This window comes from Ursus arctos, unplaced genomic scaffold, assembly GCF_023065955.2.
Source record: "Ursus arctos isolate Adak ecotype North America unplaced genomic scaffold, UrsArc2.0 scaffold_30, whole genome shotgun sequence".
NCBI lineage: Eukaryota > Metazoa > Chordata > Mammalia > Carnivora > Ursidae > Ursus > Ursus arctos.
In genome coordinates this window covers 17,244,688-17,260,805 of record NW_026622986.1, presented here as the reverse complement: position 1 = coordinate 17,260,805, position 16,118 = coordinate 17,244,688, and the positions used below count along the sequence as shown (strand labels likewise).

The following is a 16,118-nucleotide window of genomic DNA, read 5'->3' as shown; positions in this document are numbered from 1 at the left end:
AGCACACTCATTTAATAGACCAGAAACTTAGGACCCAAAAATAAGGTACCTTTTTTAAGGTCTCACAGCAAAGGAGTAACTATTTAGAAACTGGATCTCCAGATAATGTTGATTGGAAGAAAATGCAAATATTATTTTCATGATCATGATGTTTAAGGTAATGCTTCAAATATTTCACAAATATACAGGATTTTGCATTTTGGCAGTTGGGTATAATGGATTACTTGTATTATTTTAAAGCAACTCTACGACATTAGAAAACAACTTCTTAAAACTCAATAGCTAACATTTTTGAGATTTTTTTTTTTTTTTAATTTTAGAGAGAGAGAAAGAGCGTGAGCTCGTGTGGGGGGCGGGGAGAGGGAAGGGAAGAAAGAATCTCAAGCAGACTCTCCTCCAAGCACGGAGCCTGATGCGGGGACTCAGTCCCACAACCCTAAGATCATGACCTGAGCTGAAATCAAGAGTCAGATGCTTAAACAAATGAGCCGCCCAGGTCCCCCTTTTTGGGATTTTTGAATCTATATTCATTTGCAACACTGACCTCTACTTTTCCTTTTTCATAATGCATATTTAATTTTGAAATTAAGATTTACATTAGCCTCATAAAAAAACTTTGGGAGTTTTTCCTTGAATATTAGAATAATTTATATAAGATAGGGGTTATCTGGGTCCTTGAAGGTGTGGTAAATTGTGTATTTTTTTTTGCCATATGTAAATTTGGGTTATGTTAGATGCATAAAGATTATTAGGCTCATGATTCTTATTTTTTCTAACTTTTTACTTTCAATCTTTCAGGGACATTGTGCTTTAGATGTCTCTGTTATAAATAATATGTGTCTGCATTTTGTATTAGTTTTCAATTTGAAAAGTCTACATTCATTTACTGTGATTATTAAAATATTAGGACTTTATCTTACTTTATGCTTTCAATTTACCACGTGTTTCTTTTTGTTCTTTCTCTCTCCCTTCTGTTGACCAAGTTTTCTTAGTCTCTTTTCTCCATTTAGTGGGCTTAAAAGTTGTACATCCTAGTTTTATTAATGAAAACCCCTATATTTTTAAAATAACCACCAACAAAGTCTAGAGTTACAGTTTTTCTATCTTTCTCCCACTCAATACAAGAATCCTAAAATGTTTCTGATTTCCTTCTTCAGGTTTTTAAGTACTGCTGTCATGTATTTTAGTTCCAGCTTGTTCTTAATTAGTCATCCAAATTAGTCATCATTATTACAGTAGTTTCTTTTACAGCCAACACTTAAGATTTATCAACGTGTTTATTTTTTTGGGTCACAACTTTTCCTTGCTGCCCTCTCCTTTCTTCTATGTTCAGTTTTCTTCTAGCTGAAGCATATCCTTTATTAGCCTTTATAGTAAGGGTTGGGGAACGGCAAACTGTTAAGTCTTAATTTTCTGAAAATATCTCTATTCTTATTCCCAACTAATATTTTAATTAAGCATAAAATGCTAAGATAACAATTTTTTTCTCTCAGCACTTTGAAGGTATTTTTACACTTTTTCTGACACCTTTTGCTGTAGATGAGATGGCAATTGTTAGTATAGCTGGTGTTCCTTAGTCGTCTCTCCATAATTAGTTTGAACATGTTTTATTTAATGTTCAGTAGTTTCTCCATGGTTTGTTTAGATATGGATTTTTTTTTTTATTCCTCCTGTCTAGGACACTGTGTATTTCTTAAATATCATGACTGTCTCTTGTCAATTCTAAAAAATCCCAGGCATTATTTTATTGAGTGTTACATCTCCCATTCTGTCCTTCTGAAATGGTCATTAAATAGATCTATACTTTCCTATTCTACCTTCTATACCTCTCAATCATTCTTATATTTCCCCATCCTTCTCTCTTTTCTTCTACTTTCTGGGTGATTTGACCAGATCATCTAATTCACCAATTCTCATCTCAGCAGTTTAATCCAACCATTAAAAACAAAAACCAAAAACAGTGAACATTTCATTTCCAGACGTTCTCTTTTTTTTTTTTCCTTATCCTGTTATTTCTGTCATGTCTTTCATTATGGTTTTATTCCTTTTTTTAATCTCTTAAGTTACTTATTTTAATATAAGTAGTTTTATGGTCTTTTTCAAGTTGGTTCTCTTCTGTTTATGGAATTAAAATTTTCTTCTTTGTTGGATCTGTTGATTACACTCAAAATTTATATTTTTATTGTGAGCACATCTTTATTGAGCCTTTTTTTCCCCCCAATTCCCTCAACTGGAGTTTCAAAAGCCCCGTTTCATGGTAGAGAACATTTTTACATTAGCTTTTTGTCAGGGTCCTAGAGTTTTTAATGGCTTTGGACCACTGAATTTTGCTCATTCTCCTTTCACAAGGGACTAGCCATTTGAGACCAAGCTTTATGCAAGCGGCTCAATTCCAGCTGCCTGTGGACCCAAAGGCACAATTTCTGCCTCAAGTAGGTATTAAAACCCCAGGCACCGAGGCTTATACTCTGTGGTGTCAGTTCTACTTATGACTATGGTTTTGAACTGTTGTTACTGGCACTAAAACAGAACTGGATTTCCCTTTTATTCTCTTATTAATCAAGGCTATGATTACATTTTTTTCTTAATACTACATATTATGTTGGAAGGGCAGGGTTCATTCATATCAGCTGTCTTTTATGTTGTAGAAATCCCCCAAAGGAGTGTTCTCAAGGACTAGTCTACATTTACTCTTATATCTATAACATAATATTTACTTTATTCATATATATTATATATAATAATATAGCATGTATTATATATAACATGTATAGGTACCATAGTTAATCTATGATTTCCAGGTGCTGTGAGGGAATCTAGAATTGACTTATGATATAAAGACTAGAAAATGATTTGAAGAACAGCTAATGACAGGAAACAAAACAAACAAACAAATGTCTAAGAGAAAGGAATAAAATAGCATACATAAGGCATAAGTATATAAGCCTAAATACTCATGATCTCACAACCTAGGTTTTGTAAATGTGGCCAAGAAATTCACATTTGTTTAACCTCTTTGCAACATTCCACTGTCTCACTTCCTATTTTAATCCTTTTGGTTCTCTTTATTTCGGGAATATTCCTTTGGTAGTTATGATTCCTCCATCTGTTCCCTAGATGTTTTTCCTCTACTGCTTCCCTGGTTTTAGCTGTCGGATGTATGTCAAGGTCTCCAATAGTTACATCTCTAATTCTGATCTCTTAAATTCTACATTACTGTCTGCTGAATGTTTCCTTCTACTGGCATCATAAATTTGGCATATTTCTCAAACTGATATATCTCCTTTCTCTATCTGTAATCTCCTAACTGTGCTCCCTTACCTTTAGTCAATGGTACCTGCTTCTTTCAATCACCTGTTAGCCAATCAGTTGGCAAATGTTGAAGATTCAAGAAGATTCGTACAGTCTCTCCTCTGGTCTCTGTAGTTACCTAATTCAGGGCTTCATTATTTCTTAGACTATTGCAATAACTCTCTAACTGGTCCTTCTCTTCCCTTTGGCCTTAGACATTATTGTAGTTGAACATTTCTAAGATACGAACTTGATAATATCACTCTACAACCTATAAAATATGATTTAAACACCTTCACATTCAAGACTTACAATTTGGCTGCAACCTACTTTTATAAACTTATTTCCTTTTACCGTTTCAAGTATCCTTTGTCCCAGCTAAACTACATTACTCACAATTCCTGGTAATATGCTTTGAATAGTCTGTCTCAAGAGTGCTTTATATCATGCAAATTCCTCTCTCTGGAATGTTTCTCCCCACCCCACTTCCAAATCCCTCATAAAGCTTTTTTTTTTTTTCTGAGGTGGAAGTAATCTTGCCATCTGCTGAACTGCAAAAGTACTTTAAACCTCTCACAAAGCTCTTACAGTATACCTCAAAATGTGCTTATTTAAGTCTCTGTCTTACCTTTTCAACTAAATGATATAGTAGTGGTAGTGGCTAAGAGCATGGATTTTGAAGCTAGTGAAGTGGGTCTGAATCATGGTTATGTCATTTATTAGCTGACTAATTTGGAAAAAGTTATTTTACTCCTTTTGTGTATTATGAGGAAAATAATAGCATATTACCACATGGGGTTGCTGTGAGGATTAAGGGAGTTATATAAAAAGTACATAGAACAGTACCAGACACATACTAGCCGCTTAATAAATGTTGATATTAAGGACAAAACTGGGCATGTCTTATTTATCACTGTATCACCCATACTATTTTCCACCCAGCAGGCAGTCCGCAAATTTTTTTTTCTTAATTGAAAAAAATTATAACCAACAAATTGTACTAGGTAATTCCAGGTACTGTAACAGCCAAGTATAAGCAGTACAGAACTAGTGCTATAAGAATTCAGGTAAGAGAAAGATCACAATAAGATGATTTTGTAAGAAAATAATTCAGGAACGATTGACTCTCCAATGCAGTAGTATTTTAAAAGGTTTAATCTGAGAAAAGCCGACAGGATGAACTGATAGGGTAAAAGTCAAGAAACTATTAGCAGTCATGAGATAATGAGATACTGGACTATGATGATTAGCAATGAGGGATTTTTAAAAATTTTTTTATTTTATTTTATTTTTAGTAGGTTCCATGCTTTGTGTGGAGCCCAACACTGGGCTTGAACTCATGACCCTGAGATCAAGACCTGAGCCAAAACCAAGAGTCAGTTGCTTAGCCGACTGAGACACCCAAGCACCCCAGCAAAGAGGTATTTCAAAGGGAGGGATAAAAATAGAGATAACAAAGCCAGAATAAACTGGGATTATAAAAATAGGAAGAAGTTAAAACAGTATAAAATCCTGAGTCTGTGGTGCTGGCAAACTGAGGTGCAAATACAGATTTGAGAAAGTTGGGAGGCTTAAGTTCTGTTTTAGATATGCTGAATTGAAGGTACATTGTGTGTTATGATATAGTAAGGTCCTGTAGGTAGCTGTAAAATAAAGGTGAGAGGTTTTAAAGATGTAAACTGGGAAGTCCTCAAAATAGAGCTGATGGCTGAACACGTAGGCATAGATGAACTGCCAGGAGTAAAGATGGAAGACGAGCAGACGAATACCGAGTACAATTTGTGAGGAAATACATCACAGCCTTTCTATAATTTTCAATGTCTCTAACAAAGTTATCAAAGTATGTTCTGATGGGGGATATATGGAAACTCAGGAACACCCAGTAAAACCTGTCTCTCTAGTCAGAATGCAAATTCCATGAGAGCAGGGGCTGCGATGTTCTCAAACGTACCCCGAGGGCTTAGTTCATGCCTTGCACATAGTAGTCAATAGAGTAGAATCAGTGAATAAGCAGCATTGAAAAATGCACTTGTGGGTGAAAAGATTCAATATTCAGTATAATAGGTAAGATGATGTGCAAATATTAAGCAAAATATCAGAATCAGAGGGACAAAGTTCTCAGAAATATATACTGTTTGGAACTGAGAAAAGATATCTCACAAGTTAGAAGAAATATGTCTCACTATTGTAATCAGCTTAACTGTCACACACCGGCATTTATCAGTAAGATAATCCAAAAACATTAATTTAGCCGGTTCTGTAAACTCAATGAAGTAAGTTCTAGCTCTCTCACCATTCTGGCAAAGAGCTTAATTTTTTATTCAAATTAAAGAAGATATAAATGTACTATCTTCTAATCAAAATTCCAGTTTTAGTTAGTATGTTTACTTACTAAGGTTTTGCTAGTGACCTCAAAATTCTGAAACTATTTTATAATATTACTGTCATTAGACAGTTTTTCATCTGTCCAGGTTTATGTTCTTTCTGTAAGGAGATATGAATATTAAGATTTTTAGAATTATTGAATCACTATATTGTACACCTGAAACTAATATAACACTGTATGTTAGCTATACTGGAATTTAAAATTAAAAGATTTTAGGAATATATAGAGAACAATGCCAATTTAACAAGTTTTAGTGATATAGGAAAATGATGACACTGTGATTTAAAAGAACATTATTGGCGCGCCTGGGTGGCTCAGTCATTTAAGGTTCTGCCTTTAGCTCAGGTCATGATTCTGGGGTCCTGGGATTAAGCCCTGCGTGGGGCTCCCTGATCAGTGGGGAGTCTACTTCTCCCTCTTCCTCTCCCTCTGCCTACCCTCCCCCACCCCGCTCATGTTCTCTCTGTCTCAAATAAAATCTTTAAAAAAAACTTTTAAAAGAACATTATCTAACTATGCAGCTTTAATTCCTATCAATCATTTTGAATGGTTTCCTGTATGTTGGTTTTCAAATTGGTTTGTTTTATAATTAATTTTCTAATACATTCAGAGTGCTTTTAAAGATATTATCACTTAAAGGCTATTTGAGAGAACAGAGTTTTCAACTTTTGTATAGGGAAGAGCCTACCTGGGTTTTGGTAATTATATGGAGATAAATTTAAAGGCTTTTCTAGATGATATACTCTAATCTATTTTGGGGGGGAGGAGGAGAGGGAGAGAGAAAATCGGAAGCAGTTTCCACACTCAGCGCCAAGCCTGATGCGGGGCTCCATCTCATGACCCTGAGATCACAACCTGAGCCGAAATCAAGAGTCAGAAGCTTAACCAACTAAGCCACCCAGGTGCCCCGATAGACTCTAATTTTGATGCTTTTTTTTGTCTCTTCAAGCTGCACTAATAAGATGATAAACCGCAAATTTGCTAACTTCATTTGCCGTTGCATAGAGCCTGACCTTTCATCAAGCAAACTGGAGGAAGAAAGTCACTATTAAGTGGTTAATAGATGTTACACTAAAATTCCTGCTTGAGTCTATATAAATTACATAAAAATTAAAATGTTTTTTAAAGATTTTATTTATTTATTTGACAGAGAGAGAGAGACAGCCAGCGAAAGTGGGAACACAAGCAGGGGGAGTGGGAGAGGAAGAAGCAGGCTCCCAGAGTAGGGAGCCCAATGTGGGGCTCGATCCCAGAACCCTGGAATCAGGCCCTGAGCCGAAGGCAGACACTTAATGACTGGGCCACCCAGGTGCCCCTAAAATGTTATTTTTTGAATTGGACTGACCAATTTAATTAGAAGCACTCAGAAGCATAAAGTCTTAACTCAATTATTTTTTGATTGTTAAATGTTCCAAAGCAACTGTTTTAATGAAGAAAATGATAAAAAAATACTCTGGTAATTTTATTGTAAGGCAATCAGGAATGTAGATCAATACAGTACAGTTTGAGTATGTAATTAGAGTGTAATACACCCAAAGAAAGTACACTAACATCTATTAAAAACTTTCACAAATTATACAGCTATTACATTGTAATTTTGGGAAAATGATTTTTCTTTGATAAAAACAAACTTACTTAAAATGCCAAAGAAAGAAAAGTATGCCATTCCATGTTCTGAATGTATTAATAATAAAATATAAATACTTCTAGAATTTTAAAAATTAAAAAAAGAACTGTTAGAGCTTCAGATTTCCTTGACCAGCTCTAGGTTATATTGCACTTACTAAGTATAGCATGCATAACTGAATCAAATTTAGTTATGAAAGGTCTATAATATAATGGCCATGGTCCGATTAAAGGTAGTATGGGGTAATGATCAAGAGTAAAAGTTTTGGGGTCAGACAGACTGCCTTTTGAATCTAAGTTCCCCTAATTACTAACTATGTAAACTTGGGCAAAAATATAACTACTTTAAGCTTCAATTAACTCATCAGGAAATGGAGGATTAATAATAGTACCCTATGTATAGTTGATGTGAGGCTTAACTGAGGTAGTTTGTGTATAATCCCTGTCATATAATAAATGGTGAACAAACATTAGCTGCTATTATTATAATACCATTGTGAAGGGAGCTATCTGCTATTTTATTGAAACTGCTTTAATTGACACTTTTAGAATATAATTTTGGACTCTGGAAAAAATAATTTGGTATAGCAAGGTGGGAAGTCTAATAGAATCTTCCCCTCCTCACAATAAAACTGGGATTTCTATTAAGGACTAGATCCCCAGTTTAAGGCAGATAAGAAAATTCACCATACATCCACAGGGGATTGTAAGGAAAGGTGTTTTCAAAAGGCTGAGCACCTTAGGGAGATATAAGTAAGTTCCTGAAAATTTGTAAACAAGAGCAGGATCTCACTAGGATTTATAGCCCAAAGTCTTGAATTCAACATAAAGCGGTACTATGTTAGTGGGGTCACCATCACCAGGTGACTGGAAGGAAGCACATTCGTCCAAGGCCTCAAAGAGTTCACTATTTTTTTTTTAAAGAAAGATGAACTCCCAATAAAAGAATGAAGAAAACTACTAGGCATGAGTGAGAACTTGCAGAAACAACAAGTAAAAGGTAAAGACCCACAAAACTTTACATATTAGAATATCAGAATATTAGAATTGTCATACAAAGATTATAAAACCACCATGTACAGTATGTTTAAAGAAAATTAAGGGCACCTGGGTGGCTCAGTTGGTTAAGTGTCTGACTTTCACTCAGGTCATGATACCCTCCCTGCTCAGCAGGGAGTCAGCTTCCCCCTCTCCTTATGACTCTCCCCCCCACTCGTGCTCTCTCTCACAAATAAAAAAATCTTAAAAAAAAGATCAGTGTGAAAATATCCACAGGGATTAGAAAACTACAAATATTTACCAAATATTTACCAAAAAGACTTGAAAGAGTACCATGTAGAGCCTGTAAGACTAAAATTCTTCAAGTTGAAATAAAAACGCAGTGAATAAATTGAACATCACATTAGATAGACACAGCTGTAAAGAGAATTACTGAGATGGAACACAGGAAATCAGAATGAGGCCCCAAGAAATGAAAGTAGGAAAAACGTGAGGATAGTGAGGTTATGAGATATGGGATGTAAAGGGAGAAAGTCTAATAAATATCTAATCAGAGCCTCGAATGCGACAGAAACAGCACAAGGCAATTATATAAAGCACCAATCCCCTATTCAGTAAGCCCAACAAATTCCAAGAAAGGCACAAGAAAAAACAGACACCTAGCCAGGTAATGAAGAACACCAAAGACAAAGTGAAGTTTTTTTTTTTTTAAAAAGCCAGAAGTGGGACTGGAGAGGTGCTGCTCTAACATCAGCTGTCACACCATTCGTGGTGCAGGTGCGGCTGGGCAGATGGGGCATTAGGGCCACACAAGCCTGAGGCTGCAGCTCCCAAGGTCAGCAGACTCCAGTGCGGGCTCCACAGGAGGCCTGCGGGGCCTTTGGGAAGACAGCAAGCTGAAGAGGAAGGATACCTCTGAGCGCACACTAGAGAACACCTAACAGCCTTGAAGAAACACCATGAAGATGAGATCACTCATCATATAAAGGAGACTGAACACCTGCAGAAAGAGACTGAGCGGCACAAGAAGATCAAGCATCCAAAACATGATGATTCAATGCAAAACATGATGATTCAATGAGCACAGTTCCCATACGGTGGCTACATGTCATTGCCCATTCTGTGTAAACGTAGTTTTGGTTTGATTGATTAATATCTGTGTGCTGCCAACAGATTATAATAAATTTTTAAAAAGCCAAAGGCAGTAAAAGATTATCTTCAAAGGAGTAACAATTAGACAGTTGACAGTAAAAATATAAGAAGACACTGAAATATTAAGATCGCTCTTTATTATTATCATTAGAAGAAGATAATTGTCAAGCTAGAACTCCCCAGCAAAAATATCTTTTAAGAATGAAAATAGACATAGTCACAGAAACAAAAAACTAAGTTTTCACACCAATATTCTTTAAAGCAAAATCTAAACGATGAAGCTCAGGAAAAAAAAAATGACTCTCAATAGAAAATCTGAGGAATGAGAAGAAAGAAAGAACACACACAAAAAAGTATGTCATGAAATGTTTTTAAAAAATAAGAAAATTAATAAAACAGTTGAGGAGGAATTAAAGGAGGAATAAAAAGAGTTATAATATTCCAAGATCTTCATATTATTCAGGAAAAGGATTAACTAATGAATATTGTAATTACCATGGTAACCACTAAAAGAATAGAAACAGTGTCTAACTTGAGAACTATTATAAGGGAAAAATTGGAATGAGAAAACCTTTAGTCAAAAAGAAGAAAGAGAAAAGCATGTGAAATTGGAGATGCCTATTAGACACAAAAGTGGAAATACATAGGCAGAAATAAACAGGTCTGGAGTTCAAGTAAGAAGTACCATGTAATGATATAAATTTGGAAGGCATCAGCATAAAAACCGGATTTAAAGCCAAGAGATTTAATAAGATCACTCTGGAAGTGAGTGGGGACAGAAAAGTGAAGTCCAAAGATAAAGCTCTTGGGCACTCCAACATTTAGAGGTGAGGACATGAGGAAGAATAATTAATGACTGTGATTTCAAAAGATACACTGGAGCTATGAACTCTGTTATAAGAGGATAAAAATACCTTTCTAAAAAAAAGTATGGAACATTTCCCCAAAATTGATCAAGTAATAGGCCACAAAGAGAAAATCTTGATATATTCAAAGCTATAGAAATGATCTAAGTCATATTCTGACTATAGCAATGAAAAAGGTATTCATAATAAAAGGACAGCCAACAACAAAACTGATCATTTAAAAATTTTAAAAAACACTCAAAAATAGAGCAAATAAAAATACAGAATTTAAAGACTTTAGAAATAGAACAAACTACATAAAAATCTATGGGAAAACAGACATGTAGATCAAAGGAATAGACAACCCAGAAATAAACTCATGTATATATGGTTCATTAATTTACAACAAAGGAGCGGAGAATATACAATGGGGAAAGGACAATCTCTTTCAATAAATGGTGCTGGGAAAACTGGACCACTATCTTACTCCATACACAAAAATGAACTCAAAATGGATTAAGTAACCTCTTTGACACCAGGTGTAACACATCTTACTAGATGTGTCTCTTGAGGCAAGGGAAACAGAAGCAAAAATAAACTATTGGGACTTCATCAAAATAAAAAGCTTCTGCACATCAAAGGAAACAGTGAACAAAACTAAAAGGCAACCTGTGGAATGGAAGAAGATACTTGCAAATGACATCTGATAAAGAGTTAGTATCCAATCAAATCTATAAAGAACTTATCAAACTCAACACCCCAAAACCAAATAATCCAATTAAAAAATGGGCGGAAGACATGAACATTTTTTGAAAGAAGACATAGAGATGGCCAACACACACAGATGAAAAGATGCTCAATATCACTGATCATCAGAGAAATACAATGAGATATCACCTCACACCTGTCAGAATGACTAAAATCAACAACACAAGAAACAATAAGTGTTGGTGAGGATGTGGAGAAAGGGGAACCCTCTTGCACCATTGGTGGGAATGCAAACTGGTGCAGCCACTGTAGAAAACAGTATGGAGTTTCCTCAAAAAGTTAAAAGTAGGACTACTCTATTATCCAGCAATTGCACTACTTGGTATTTATCTAAAGGATACGAAAATACTAATTCAAAGGGATACATGCACTCCAATGTTTATTAGCAGCATTATCTACAATAACCAAATTTTGGAAACAGACCAAGCATCCATCGACTGATTAATGGATAAAGATGTGGTGTATATATATAAAATGGAATACTACTCAGCCATAAGAAGAATGGAATCTTATCATTTGCAATGACAAGGATGCAGCTAGAGAATATTATGCTAAGTGAAATAAGTTAGAGAAAGACAAATACTATATGACTTCACTCATGTGGAAGTTAAACAAAACAAACAATGGGCATCTGGGTGGCTCAGATGGTTAAGTATCTGCCTTCAGCTAAGATCGTTATCCCAAGGTCTTGGGATGGAGCCCCAAGTCAGGCTCCCTGCTCAGTGGGGAGTCTGCTTCTTCCTCTCCCTCTGCCGCTCCCCCTACTTGTGCTCTCTTGCTCTCTCTCTGTGCCGTAGGGGAAAAAAAGAAAGATACAGGCAGACCAAGAAACAGATCTTAACTACGGAGAAGAAACTGAGGGTCACTAGAGAGGAGTGGGTAGGGGGATGGGTTAAATAGGTAATGGGGATTAAGGAGGGCACTTGTGATGAGCGCTGGGTATTGTAAGTGTTGAATCACTAAATTGTACACCTGAAACTAATATTACACTGTATGTTAACTAACTGGAATTTGAATAAAAACTTAAAAAAAGGTTCTCATGACAAGGAAAAAATTCTAACAATGTGTGGTGATGAATGTTAATGTGGGAATCATTTTACATTATGTGCAAATATCAAATCATTATGTTATACAACCGGATTGTTATATGTCATTATAGCTCAATTAAAAAAAAAACAAAAACCTATGGGTATAGCCAGAACTGTACTCAGAAGGAAAAATATGGCCTCAAATGCATTCACTAAAATACTGAGATAAAAATTCAAGTGTAAAAAGCCAAAGATGGCTAAAAAAAAAAAAAAAATCAAAAAGAATGAACAATAAACACAAAGGCATAAATTAATGAAATTTAAAAAACAATAAAAAATGGCTGGATAAATCCAGTCATGAGCTGGTTCTTTGCCAGGAATGACAAAATGATAAAACCAGACACATAATAAATAAGACTAAGGGTAATAAAGGCATATAAATTAAAGATTTGGAGGATGTTAAATACTATAACAGCCAATGTTTACATTTAAGAATAAAACATTAAGTATTCTCCATTATTTCCTAAATCATAATGGATAAATAACAGTACAAAAACTCTCCCAGACTTTCCTTATCAGCTGTTTCAAAATACCCAAATATAAGTGGAAATGGGAGAAAAAAAATTTTGAATAAAGATTATAGCTTTTCTTTCCATTCATTCACTTAAAATTTCCTCTGAATCATCCCTTATTCTTTCCTTCCTTCTTTAATTCTCTTCCAAAACCAATGCCTCCTATCCCATGGCTTTGATCCTACCTTCTATTATTTCATTTAAGGTCTTGGTCCTTCAATCATCCCCTTTTAGTAGCTTCAATGTGTATTTCTTCCTTTGCTCTTTCTGCTTGGCACTAAAAACTATGTTCATAAATTCCCTTTAGTGGAGTGACACCATCAAAAATGGTAACAGCTCCAAACACCCACCCTTCCACATAAACACTGAAACTCTCTTAACCAATTTTGTCAGTACCCTGGAAAATAAAGGCTTGTAGAAACCCAGCAAATGCTGAATCAAAGAAAAGGCAAATTAAAAAAGGTAGCAAGCTTTGAGGCATTTTTACCTGCCCTTACCCCAGCCCAGGTTGGTGGTGATCTTGAAGATGGAAGTCTGCATTCCCAGTAGGGGACCCTAGTCCTTGGATGAGGAAACAGAGTAGACCTCATTTGCAAATTATTGTGCTTATCTCTTCTAACCTGTCTAGGGCTACCACAAAAACTAATGCAAAGCACTTGTCTTTGTCATAAGACACAAATAGGCTGAAAATGAAAGGATGGAAAAAGATATTTGATGTAAAGAGTAACCAAGAGAACTGGGTGGCTACACTAATACGGACAAAATAGACTTTAAGAAAAGATGAAGAAAAACATTATGTATTTATATGAGTCAATTCATTAAGGTGAAACTTATAAACATATATGACCCAAACAACAGAGTCCAAAATACACAAAGTTCAATAAGGACATACAGAACTTGGGGCACCTGCATGGCTCAGTGGTTAAGTGTCTGCCTTTGGCAGAGCTTCTCCCTCTGCCTCTCTGTTTCTCATGAACTAAAACAAACAAACAAAACTAAAAAAAAAAAAGAAATGAGAACTTGAACAACACTGTAAACTAACTAGACCTAATAGACATCTGACGAACACTCCACCCAACAACAGAGTACATATTCTTCTCAAGTGCACATGGAATATTCTCCAGGATAAACTTACATTAGACCACAAAACAAGTGTCAATAAATTTTAAAATACTGAAATGATACAAAGTATCTTCTTCAATTACAAGAATGAGACTAGAAATCAGTAACAGAAGGAAAACTAGGAAACTTACAAATATACAGAAATTAACATACTGGGTCAAAAAAATTATAAGGGAAATTAGAAAATATTTAGAAATTAATGAAAATGAAAATAAAACATGCTGAAACTTATGGGATAGAGTGAAGACCGTGCTCAGAAGGAAATTTATAGCAATAAATGCCTATATTGATAAAAAATATCAAATGAATAATTTAAACTTTATATCGGAAGGCTAGAAAAAGGAACTAAAATTTAGGGGCACCTGAGAGTCTCAGTTGGTGAAGAGTGCCTTTATCTCAGGTCATGATCCTGGAGTCCATGGAGCCCTGCTTCATCCTACTCAGCAGGGAGCCTGTTTCTCCCTCTCCCTCTGCTCCTCCCCTGGCTCGTGTTCTCGCTTGCTTGCTCCCTCTCTCAAATATATGAAATCTTTTTTTTTTTAAAGAAACTAGAATTTAACCCAAAGCTAGCAAAAGTAATCATTAAAATGAAACAGGATAGAAAAGGAACAGAATTACTGAAACAAAAAACTGGTTCTTTAAAACATCAGCAAAATTGAAAAAGCCTTAGCTAGACTGACAAAGAAAAAAAGGCAATGCAAATAAAATTAGAAATGAAAGTGGCGACATTGCTACCAACCTTTCAGAAATCAAAACAATTTTTAGAGATTACTAATAGTTGTCAGCAAATTAAACTAGATGAAATGACAAATTCCTAGAAATACAGTTTCTAAAATTGACAAAGAAATAGAAAATCTGAACAGACTTATAATAATAAAGATATTGAATCAGTTAAAAATAAAAACAAAACTCCAAACTAAGGAAGTCCAGGACCAGATGATCTCACTTTTTAAATTCTGCTAAAGAAAAAGTATCATCAATGCTTCTCAAACTCTTCTAAAACATTGAAGAGGAAGTGCTTCCTAATACATTCTATAAGGCCAGTATACCCTGATTCCAAAGCCAGACAAAGATATCACAAGAAAACTATAGACCAATATGCCTTTGGAATACTGATGAAGAAATCTTCAATGAAATACTAGCAAACCAACTCTAACAGGGAAAAAAATACATCATCATATCTCAATTGATGCAGAAAAGCACCTGACAAAATTCAACACCCTTTCAAGACAAAAACCCTTAAGGTATGTCAATATGGAAAAAGCCACAGCAAATATCACATTTTATGGTAAGATTAAAAGCTTTCCCCTCTGAGATCAGGAAAAAGACAAGGATGCCCACTTTTGCCGCTTCTATTCAATTAGTACTAGAGGTTCTAGAGCAATTAGGTAAGAAAAAAAGTAAAAGACATCCAAATTATAAAAGAGGAAGTAAAATGTTCTGTTTGCAGATGATATCATCTTATATGTAGAAAATTGTAAAGATCCCACAAAAAAACTGTTAGAACTAATAAATGAATTCAGCAATGTTGCAGGGTATGAAATCAATACACAAATTCAGTGGTAGTTCTATACACTAATGAACAATCTGAAAAGGATATTATAAAAAAAATTCCACTTACATTAGCATCAAAAAGAATAAGATACTTAGGAATTAACCAAACAAGTGAAAGCCTTGTGCAATGAAAAGTACAAAACATTGTTGAAAGAAATTAGAGAAGACGTAAATAGACATCCCATGTTCATGGACTGTAAGACTTAATGCCGTTAGATGTGAATATTACCTGAAGCAATCTACATTCAGTCCAATCTCCAGCAAAATCCTAATTACATACTGTGCAGAAACAGGAAAATCCATCCTAAAATTTACATGGAATTTCAAGGGAACCCAAATACCCCAAATAATTAGAAAAACAAAAAGAAAGCTGGAGGATTCACACTTCCTGATTTCAAAACTTACTCTAAAGCTGCAGTAATCAAAATAGTGTGGAGTACTGGCAAAAGACAGACATAATAGACCAGACCGATGGAACAGAATAGAGAGCCCAGAAACAAATCCTCACATATATGGTCAAATGATTTCTGACAAGGATGCTAAGACATCCTTGGGGAAAGGACAGTCTTTTGAACAGATTGTGCTGATATTATATATACACATGCAAAAGAATGGTGAAGTACCCCAAATTCGCACAATATATCCACATTAATACAAAATGGATCGACAACCTAATTATTAAGAACCAAACCCATAAAATTTATAGAAGAAAACAAATGGGTAAAATTCATGAACTTGAATTTGACAATGGACTACAGCTATGGTTCCAAAAGAA

The 16,118-nt window shown here is 35.0% G+C and overlaps 1 protein-coding gene across 2 annotated transcripts in view; it reads right to left on the bottom strand.

Moving 5' to 3' along the window:
* DNAJC1 (DnaJ heat shock protein family (Hsp40) member C1) overlaps nt 1-16,118 on the bottom strand; it is a 213,759-nt gene that overhangs the window by 61,366 nt on the left and 136,275 nt on the right. The window lies entirely within an intron of this gene.